The 10,000-nt window shown below is 42.9% G+C and overlaps 1 non-coding gene and 1 pseudogene across 1 annotated transcript in view; both read left to right on the top strand.

Annotated features, from left to right (window-relative positions):
* The first annotated feature begins 8,099 nt into the window (after nt 1-8,099).
* On the top strand, nt 8,100-8,251 carry LOC142356666 (5.8S ribosomal RNA; annotated as a pseudogene).
* Nucleotides 8,252-9,934: 1,683 nt separating this feature from the next.
* The window catches only part of LOC142356662 (large subunit ribosomal RNA), a 3,522-nt gene continuing 3,456 nt past the window's right edge, over nt 9,935-10,000 (top strand). Inside the window, exon 1 of the ribosomal RNA XR_012761464.1 lies at nt 9,935-10,000. This exon is cut by the window's right edge and continues 3,456 nt beyond it. This is a non-coding gene — a ribosomal RNA (large subunit ribosomal RNA).

Here is a 10,000-nt window from a genome sequence, read left to right on the forward strand (position 1 = left end):
TAACAGTGGCAGCCAATCAGAGTGCGAGAAAAGCGCTCCCAAATGGCCTAACAGTGGCAGCCAATCAGAGTGCGAGAAAAGCGCTCCCAAATGGCCTAACAGTGGCAGCCAATCAGAGTGCGAGAAAAGCGCTCCCAAATGGCCTAACAGTGGCAGCCAATCAGAGTGCGAGAAAAGCGCTCCCAAATGGCCTAACAGTGGCAGCCAATCAGAGTGCGAGAAAAGCGCTCCCAAATGGCCTAACAGTGGCAGCCAATCAGAGTGCGAGAAAAGCGCTCCCAAATGGCCTAACAGTGGCAGCCAATCAGAGTGCGAGAAAAGCGCTCCCAAATGGCCTAACAGTGGCAGCCAATCAGAGTGCGAGAAAAGCGCTCCCAAATGGCCTAACAGTGGCAGCCAATCAGAGTGCGAGAAAAGCGCTCCCAAATGGCCTAACAGTGGCAGCCAATCAGAGTGCGAGAAAAGCGCTCCCAAATGGCCTAACAGTGGCAGCCAATCAGAGTGCGAGAAAAGCGCTCCCAAATGGCCTAACAGTGGCAGCCAATCAGAGTGCGAGAAAAGCGCTCCCAAATGGCCTAACAGTGGCAGCCAATCAGAGTGCGAGAAAAGCGCTCCCAAATGGCCTAACAGTGGCAGCCAATCAGAGTGCGAGAAAAGCGCTCCCAAATGGCCTAACAGTGGCAGCCAATCAGAGTGCGAGAAAAGCGCTCCCAAATGGCCTAACAGTGGCAGCCAATCAGAGTGCGAGAAAAGCGCTCCCAAATGGCCTAACAGTGGCAGCCAATCAGAGTGCGAGAAAAGCGCTCCCAAATGGCCTAACAGTGGCAGCCAATCAGAGTGCGAGAAAAGCGCTCCCAAATGGCCTAACAGTGGCAGCCAATCAGAGTGCGAGAAAAGCGCTCCCAAATGGCCTAACAGTGGCAGCCAATCAGAGTGCGAGAAAAGCGCTCCCAAATGGCCTAACAGTGGCAGCCAATCAGAGTGCGAGAAAAGCGCTCCCAAATGGCCTAACAGTGGCAGCCAATCAGAGTGCGAGAAAAGCGCTCCCAAATGGCCTAACAGTGGCAGCCAGCTAGAGCTAGCTTAAGTTAGCTTGGGTTAGCTTGAGTTAGCTTTAATTAGCTTTAATTAGCTTAAGCTAGCTTAAGTTAGCTTGGGTTAGCTTGAGTTAGCTTGAGCTAGCTTGAGTTAGCTTGAATTAGCTTGAGTTAGCTTGAATTAGCTTGAGTTAGCTTGAGTTAGCTTGAATTAGCTTGAGTTAGCTTGAGTTAGCTCGGGTTAGCTTGAGTTTGACTTCATTAACCCAAGTTAGCTTGGGTTAACTTCATTAAGTTAGCTTGAACTAGCTTGAGTTAGCTTGAGTTAGCTTGAGTTAGCTAGCTTGAATTAGCTTGAGTTAGCTTGAGTTAGCTTGAATTAGCTTGAGTTAGCTTGAGTTAGCTCGGGTTAGCTTGAGTTTGACTTCATTAACCCAAGTTAGCTTGGGTTAACTTCATTAAGTTAGCTTGAACTAGCTTGAGTTAGCTTGAGTTAGCTTGAGTTAGCTTGAGTTAGCTTGAGTTAGCTTGTCTTAGCTTTAGCTAGCTTGAGTTAGCTTGAACTAGCTTTAGCTACCTTGAGTTAGCTTGAGTTAGCTCGGGTTAGCTTGAGTTAGCTTGAGTTAGCTTGAGTTAGCTTTAGCTAGCTTGAGTTAGCTTGAGTTAGCTTGAGTTAGCTTGAGTTAGCTTGAATTAGCTTGAGTTAGCTTGAGTTAGCTTTAGCTAGCTTGGGTTAGCTTGAGCTAGCTTGAGTTAGCTCGGGTTAGCTTGAGTTAGCTTGAGTTAGCTTTAGCTAGCTTGAGTTAGCTTGAGTTAGCTTGAGTTAGCTTGAGTTAGCTTGTCTTAGCTTTAGCTAGCTTGAGTTAGCTTGAACTAGCTTTAGCTACCTTGAGTTAGCTTGAGTTAGCTTGACAAAGCAATAAGTATTATGCTGTTTCTAGTACGCGAAAGCAGAAACATCAGCATGTGAAAGTTGTGAAGTTGAAGAATTTTTGTGTTGAGTACGATGTTGTTACTAGTAACCATGTCGACAGCTGAGAACTGTTCTCTAACCAATAGAAGGTGAAACTTCTGTATGTGAAAAGGCAATTTGAGCGAGATTTCTTAGCAGACTAGTATTATGTTGTTTCTAGTAGGCGAAAGCCGAAACATCAACATGTGAAAATCTGATATTAAATCCTCAATCATTTTCCCTAGTATTATACAGCTACTAGTAGCCGTAATTGGTCAGGGAAACATTGTTGACCGGTGAAACTTCACATGGGAAAGACACACAAATTACTTGACAAAACAATAAGTATTATGCTGTTTCTAGTATGCGAAAGCAGAAACATCAGCATGTGAAAGTTGTGAAGTTGAAAAGTTTTTGTGTTGAGTACGGTGTTGTTACTAGTAACCATGTCGACAGCTGGAAAGCTGTTCTCTAACCAATAAAAGGTAAAACTTCTGTATCTGAAGAGGCGGCGTGATTGAGATTTTTAACAGACTAGTATTATGTTGTTTCTAGTAGGCGAGAGCCGAAACATCGACATGTGAACATCTGGTTTTTAAATCATGAGTCAATTCTCCCTAGTATGATACAGTTGTTAGCCGGTATTGGTAACAGTAGAACAGAGATTTGGAGGGCAAAACCTGCTCATGGGAAATGCTCACAGAGCGCTATCTACCAGTACACATAGTATTATGCTGTTTCTAGTACGCGCGAGCCGAAACATCAGCATGTGAAATGTGTAATCGTGGGTAACTCTAAGTGTGTAGAGTACTGTGTAGTAACTAGTAGCCATGCCAAAGCATGCATTGAAACTCTTCGTGATTTAAAAAGCTCAAAGCAAGATTGACGAGGCCGCAAGGCTATGTCTTTCTAAATTCGAACAAATCGAAAGATTGTTCAAAGTACAATTAAACTGATTGATCCTGTCAGTTGCCATATGCTTGTCTGAAAGACTAAGCCATGCATGTGCAAGCGAAGCTTGAAAAAGTGGAACCGCGAATGGCTCATTAAATCAGTTACTATCTATTAGTTGATTTGCAAGCTAAATGAATAACTGCGGTAACCCTGCAGCTAATGCATGCTGATTGTCCGACACTGTCGGAGACTTTTACAAGACTACACCGGGTGATTTGCTAAGTACAGACACATCCCGTGATGAGTCCTAGTAACTGAAAGATCCCAGATAGCTTCGGCTTGGGGACGGAACTTCCGAATTTCTGACCTATCAACCTATGATGGTAGTGTAACGGACTACCATGGTTGTGACGGGTAACGGGGAATCAGGGTTCGATTCCGGAGAGGGAGCCTTAGAAACGGCTACCACATCCAAGGAAGGCAGCAGGCACGCAAATTACCCACTCTCCGCACGAGGAGGTAGTGACTAGAAATAATGATATGAACCTTTATGGTTTGTAATCAGAATGGAATGGACTTAAAAGCTCCATTGATGAACGAGTAGAGGGCAAGTCTGGTGCCAGCAGCCGCGGTAATACCAGCCTCTACAAGCGTATGCAATAGTTGCTGCGTTTAAAAAGCTCATAGTTGGATCTGTTTGAGTAGAACGGCAACATGGTCTTCAGTTAAATCTGTTGACTCGTTCCGCTCATCCTTCGCATCGAAGAAATAGTTTGCACTTAAATGTGACGAACTGTGGAAACGGTGTTTTCACCCTGAGAAAATTAGAGTGTTCAAAGCATCCTTTGGGATCGAATAATAAAGCATGGAATAATGGAGAATGACCCGCTACTCGATTGATGCCGGTTGGCTGAGTGCGGTAATGATTGAAAGGAACAGACGGGGGCATTTGTATTGCTACGTTAGAGGTGAAATTCTTGGATCGTGGCAAGACAAACTACTGCGAAAGCATTTGCCAAGAATGTTTTCATTAATCAAGAACGAAAGTCAGAGTATTGAAGAGGATTAGATACCCTCGTAATTCTGACCATAAACTATACCAACCTACAATTTGTCAAAGTCGATCTTGACTTGGCAAGAGATTAACCGGGAAACCAAAGTTTATTGGTTCCGGGGGAAGTATGGTTGCAAAATCGAAACTTAAAGGAATTGACGGAAGGGCACCACCAGGAGTGGAGCCTGCGGCTTAATTTGACTCAACACGGGAAAACTCACCCGGTCCAGACATCTTAAGGATTGACAGATTGAATATCTTTCATGATTATATGGGCGGTGGTGCATGGCCGTTCTTAGTTAGTGGAGTGATCTGTCTGGTTAATTCCGATAACGAACGAGATCTTCTCCATCTAAATAATGAAATTCACTATATGTGAATTCAAACACTTCTTAGAGGAACTATGCGGAATTAAATACCGCAGATGAAGTGAGGCTATAACAGGTCTGTGATGCCCTTAGATGTTCTGGACTGCACGCGCGCTACACTGTGTACTTTTAGATTGAGTACTCAGCCCTTGGTCCGAAATGGACTGGGCAATCAGAGAAAAGTACAGCGCTTCAAGGGGATCGTCTGTTGTAACTTGCAGACGTGAACCAGGAATTCCTGGTACTTATGAGTCAACAACTCATAGGGATTACGTCCCTGCCCTTTGTACACACCGCCCGTCGCTACTACTGATTGGATAGTTAAGCAAGAATTGCAAATTCCTACTGTTGGGACTTCGGTCTCCGGCAACGGGATGAAGCGGATCGAGCTTAATTGTCTAGAGGAAGTAAAAGTCGTAACAAGGTTTCCGTAGGGGAACCTGCGGAAGGATCAGTGATTGATTCCTTCGGGCATGGCTGCTGGTAGAGGCCATGTCTGTAGTGCGCATGACGCTCTGTCGCTAGAGATTGCTTGGCAACCAATCTCGAATTATGTATCGAGCTCAAAAACTACTTGTGTGGATACATAGTTCAGCAGTCATGGCAAGGGACTGCTTAAAGGGAGACTAGTTAGCAAAAGCAGCCTAGCAGAACTGCAGCTATCTAGATCTCAGAAGCTGGGTTATAGAAGCCCAGCTATAGACTTGTGAATGAGAAAGGCCTAAAAAGGTCCACAAGTCGCGTGGTTAGAACCGACACGCAAAAATCCCAGCGAGTGACAGAGCGTTGCGCTGTTCAGTGGGAAAGAGTTGAGCTACTCGGGGCGCCCACTGAACTTGCTCCGAGCCAAAGGCTCGAAAAAACACAGCTTAGCCTCAGATCCTTTACATAGAAGGCTAGCTAAAATAAACTTACCTTGGACGAGGGTAAAGTTTAGTCAGTTCTTAGGGGAGAGTAATCCACAGCTTCTCGCCCTCTGAACATTCTCCCAGATATGTAGGTCTGGGAGAGTCTCCTCCTGTTCTTCGGAATCTGGAGGTAGACAAAGACAGTACGATACGATCTTGCATCGGGATGACTAACCGATAATGATCATAATCTGACAATTTTTCCGGCTTGAGGCACCGGAGTCAGATTAAAGACACATACTGAACTAAAGGCGTATGTGCAAAGCTTGTCGGAGTGTAGAGAGTCAAGCTGAGTTGACTCGTCACGTGGTGATGACAACAGCCATGTGCAAAACACTCACAACTTTATCGTCTATGTGGAAAAGGTTGCTAACAGCGCTCTCTATGAGAGGCCCTCGCATATAACTATACGAGGAAAAGGCGATAGAGTTGTTTGAATGTGGGGCAGGTTCATCGACAAGCTAAGTTGATCACATTCTTGTTGTGGCATCCTACTAGAATTGGTCACGGTCTGCACCAACTCTCCCCAAGTTGGCCAGACTTAAAACTAGAAATAAGGTTTGCAGCTATGTGAACCTAGAAACTGTAAAGGAGTTGAAAGAACTTAAAGGAATTGAAAGAGGCCTTGAGGTATATCCTCTTGGTAAAGACCCACAAAAGCTCACAAAAGTGGCTTCGAAGGGCAAAACTGGTTCATCCAAAACAATTGGAGAGCTTAAAGCAGAACCAATTCGAATGAAACACTATTGGTGAAACTTCATCATGAGAACGTCACAAGCTGATCACGCTCTATGATATGACTAGTATTATGTTGCTTCTAGTAGGCTAAGCGCAAGCCGAAACATCAACATGTGAAAGTCGTAGAATTTTGCAATCAAACTGTGGCTAGTACTGTGATGTTACTAGTAACCTGGTGTTCCGTCATATGGCCAAGAGAGCATTTGAAGGCGAAACTTCTGCATGGGAAAGCTGCATCATGATCAAAATTTTATATCGAGTATTATGTTGACGTTAGTAGGCCTTGGCCGAAAACGCAGCATGTGAAAGGTATAGATAAAAGTTATTGTTGCAGTCAGTACTGTGTAGTTACTAGTAGCTGGATTTAAGCTCAAAATGAGACACTGTTGGTGAAACTTCATCATGAGAATGTCACAAGCTGATCAAGCTCTATGATATGACTAGTATTATGTTGCTTCTAGTAGGCTAAGCGCAAGCCGAAACATCAACATGTGAAAGTCGTAGAATTTTGCGATCAAATTGTGGCTAGTACTGTGATGTTACAAGTAACCTTGTGTTACGTCATATGGCCAAGAGAGCATTTGAAGGCGAAACTTCTGCATGGGGAAGCTGCATCATGAACAAAAGTTTATATCGAGTATTATGTTGACATTAGTAGGCCCTGGCCAAAAGCGCAGCATGTGAAAGGTATAGATAAAAGTTATCGTTGCAGTCAGTACTGTGTAGTTACTAGTAGCTGGATTTAAGCTCGAAATGAGACACTGTTGGTGAAACTTCATCATGAGAACGTCACAAGCTGATCACGCTCCATGATATGACTAGTATTATGTTGCTTCTAGTAGGCTAAGCGCAAGCCGAAACATCAACATGTGAAAGTCGTAGAATTTTGCGATCAAATTGTGGCTAGTACTGTGATGTTACTAGTAACCTTGTGTTACGTCATATGGCCAAGAGAGCATTTGAAGGCGAAACTTCTGCATGGGGAAGCTGCATCATGAACAAAAGTATATATCGAGTATTATGTTGACGTTAGTAGGCCCTGGCCGAAAGCGCAGCATGTGAAAGGTATAGATAAAAGTTAGCGTTGCAGTCAGTACTGTGTAGTTACTAGTAGCTGGATTTAAGCTCGAAATGAGACACTGTTGGTGAAACTTCATCATGAGAACGTCACAAGCTGATCACGCTCTATGATATGACTAGTATTATGTTGCTTCTAGTAGGCTAAGCGCAAGCCGAAACATCAACATGTGAAAGTCGTAGAATTTTGCAATCAAACTGTGGCTAGTACTGTGATGTTACTAGTAACCTTTTCTTACGTCATATGGCCAAGAGAGCATTTGAAGGCGAAACTTCTGCATGGGGAAGCTGCATCATGAACAAAAGTTTATATCGAGTATTATGTTGACGTTAGTAGGCCCTGGCCGAAAGCGCAGCATGTGAAAGGTATAGATAAAAGTTAGCGTTGCAGTCAGTACTGTGTAGTTACTAGTAGCTGGATTTAAGCTCGAAATGAGACACTGTTGGTGAAACTTCATCATGAGAACGTCACAAGCTGATCACGCTCTATGATATGACTAGTATTATGTTGCTTCTAGTAGGCTAAGCGCAAGCCGAAACATCAACATGTGAAAGTCGTAGAATTTTGCAATCAAACTGTGGCTAGTACTGTGATGTTACTAGTAACCTTTTCTTACGTCATATGGCCAAGAGAGCATTTGAAGGCGAAACTTCTGCATGGGGAAGCTGCATCATGAACAAAAGTTTATATCGAGTATTATGTTGACGTTAGTAGGCCCTGGCCGAAAGCGCAGCATGTGAAAGGTATAGATAAAAGTTATCGTTGCAGTCAGTACTGTGTAGTTACTAGTAGCTGGATTTAAGCTCGAAGTGAGACACTGTTGGTGAAACTTCATCATGAGAACGTCACAAGCTGATCACGCTCTATGATATGACTAGTATTATGTTGCTTATAGTAGGCTAAGCGCAAGCCGAAACATCAACATGTGAAAGTCGTAGAATTTTGCGATCAAACTGTGGCTAGTACTTTGATGATGCTTGTAGCCAACCGAATTGGTTGAAAAGCCCAATAAGTAAGCTAACTTGGGAGAGCTTGTTGGAAACCAAATGCTACTAGATTGGTCCAAATACATCCTTCAACAGGGGATCACTTGGCTCGCTTTACGAAGAGGAGCACAGCTATATGTGTTAATTCGGTATGAATCGCAAGATTTGTTTACCGACCTCTCTAACGCAAAAGGCGGTCTCGGCTTCGGCTGTTGACTGCGTCCGATTCAGGGTTATATAACTCTCGATTGAACACATTGATGTTCTATTGTTGGTGCTTCCAATAAAATTGGAACACTTAAAGCAGAACCGATTCAAATAATAGCATTCTGATCAATGATTGCATTCCTTGATCAAGAACTGCTGGAGTCATTGTGATGGCGAATTTTCTTCATAAGAAAATTGCAAAGAGACGGAACTTAATGAGACTAGTATTATGTTGTTTCTAGTAAGCGGAAGCTGAAACAGCAACATGTGAAAATCAAGTTTTGTTCAATGATCTCGAGGCGATAAGTACTATGAAGCAACTAGTAGCCTAAGCATGACTCAGATTTGAGACAGTCAAAAAGACTGGCGAAACTTCTTCACATGAAAGTTACATAGAGAACTACAAATGTATACAGCGAGTATTATGTTGTTTCTAGTAGGCGAAAGCTGAAACATCAACATGTGAAAGTTGTCTGCAAACTGTAGAACGATATGTGATTAGTACTGTGCTGTTACTAGTAGCCAGTCTGACTGTAGAAGCCAAGACAAAGGGAAACTAATGCATCTGAAAAGGACAAGTTATGGAAAGGTATGCACGATAAGTATTATGTTGTTTCTAGTAAGCGGCAGCTGAAACATCAACATGTGAACGTCGTTGTGTACAGTAACCTAGAACTATATAGTCCTTAGTAACGTGCATTTACTAGTACCTGTAATTGGTATTCAGACTCAGGCAGTTTGGAATAGTTTGGCAAAGATGCACCAGAGAAAACTGGGATTTGATACAGAAATTGTTGAATACAAGTATTATGCTGCTTCTAGTAGGTTGAATCCGAAACATCAGCATGTGAAAATTGAAAACATTTCTGGTTCGAATTGTCACAAGTATTTGGTGATCTGAGTAGCCAAACTCACTACAACGCCAATTGAAGGCAAAAATTCTCAACGGGAAAAGCTATTCTCATTGAATGAGCTAACAAGACGAGTATTATGTTGCTTCTAGTAGGCGAAAGCCAAAACATCAACATGTGAAAGTCTTGCTGAACAAATTTAATGTTGTTGAGCTCAGTACCGTGTGAATTAGTAGCCATAATTGGCGAGCGAAAATTGAACTGGCGAAACTTCGTCTTTGGAAAATTGCAGATGCCGAGCACTTATTTTGCAACGAGTATTATGTTGACTGTAGTAAGCGAAAGCCGAAACAGCAACATGTGAAAGCTGTTGAAATTTGTGGTCATTTTGCAATAAGTACAAGGAGTGTAACTAGTAGCCAGGTCAAAATTTGGGATAAGAATGAGCAAAAATTCTGCATGAGAACAGTTGAAATTATGAAACTAAATTACAAAGACTAGTATTATGTTGTTTCGAGTACGCGAAAGCGGAAACATCAACATGTGAACGTTTGTAACGAAGTTTCGTTAATTTTCAGCCTAGTACTGAGCAAGAACGAGTAGCCTCATCTCCAATCCCACGCAAAATGTAGTGAAATATGTGAGTGAACCTTATTCACGGTGAGGGTTTCCCGAGGTCTGTATTGCAGCGAGTATTATGTTGCTTCTAGTAAGCGAAAGCTGAAACAACAACATTTGAAAGTTGGAATTAATGACTGAATGGAAACTTCGACCTGTGTTTGATAGTAGTAGCGAACAAAACTGCTGAATCGGTTTCTGTCTCATATTGGTCAGTGAACCAATTAAGAGACAATCAACTACATAACCTGAATTGGGCGAGAGAACCCCCTTAACTTAAGCATATCAGTAAGGGGAGGAAAAGAAATC

The sequence above is a fragment of the Convolutriloba macropyga genome, unplaced genomic scaffold (genome assembly GCF_964194025.1).
Source record: "Convolutriloba macropyga unplaced genomic scaffold, txConMacr16.3 SCAFFOLD_1085, whole genome shotgun sequence".
Classification (NCBI taxonomy): Eukaryota; Metazoa; Xenacoelomorpha; order Acoela; family Convolutidae; genus Convolutriloba; species Convolutriloba macropyga.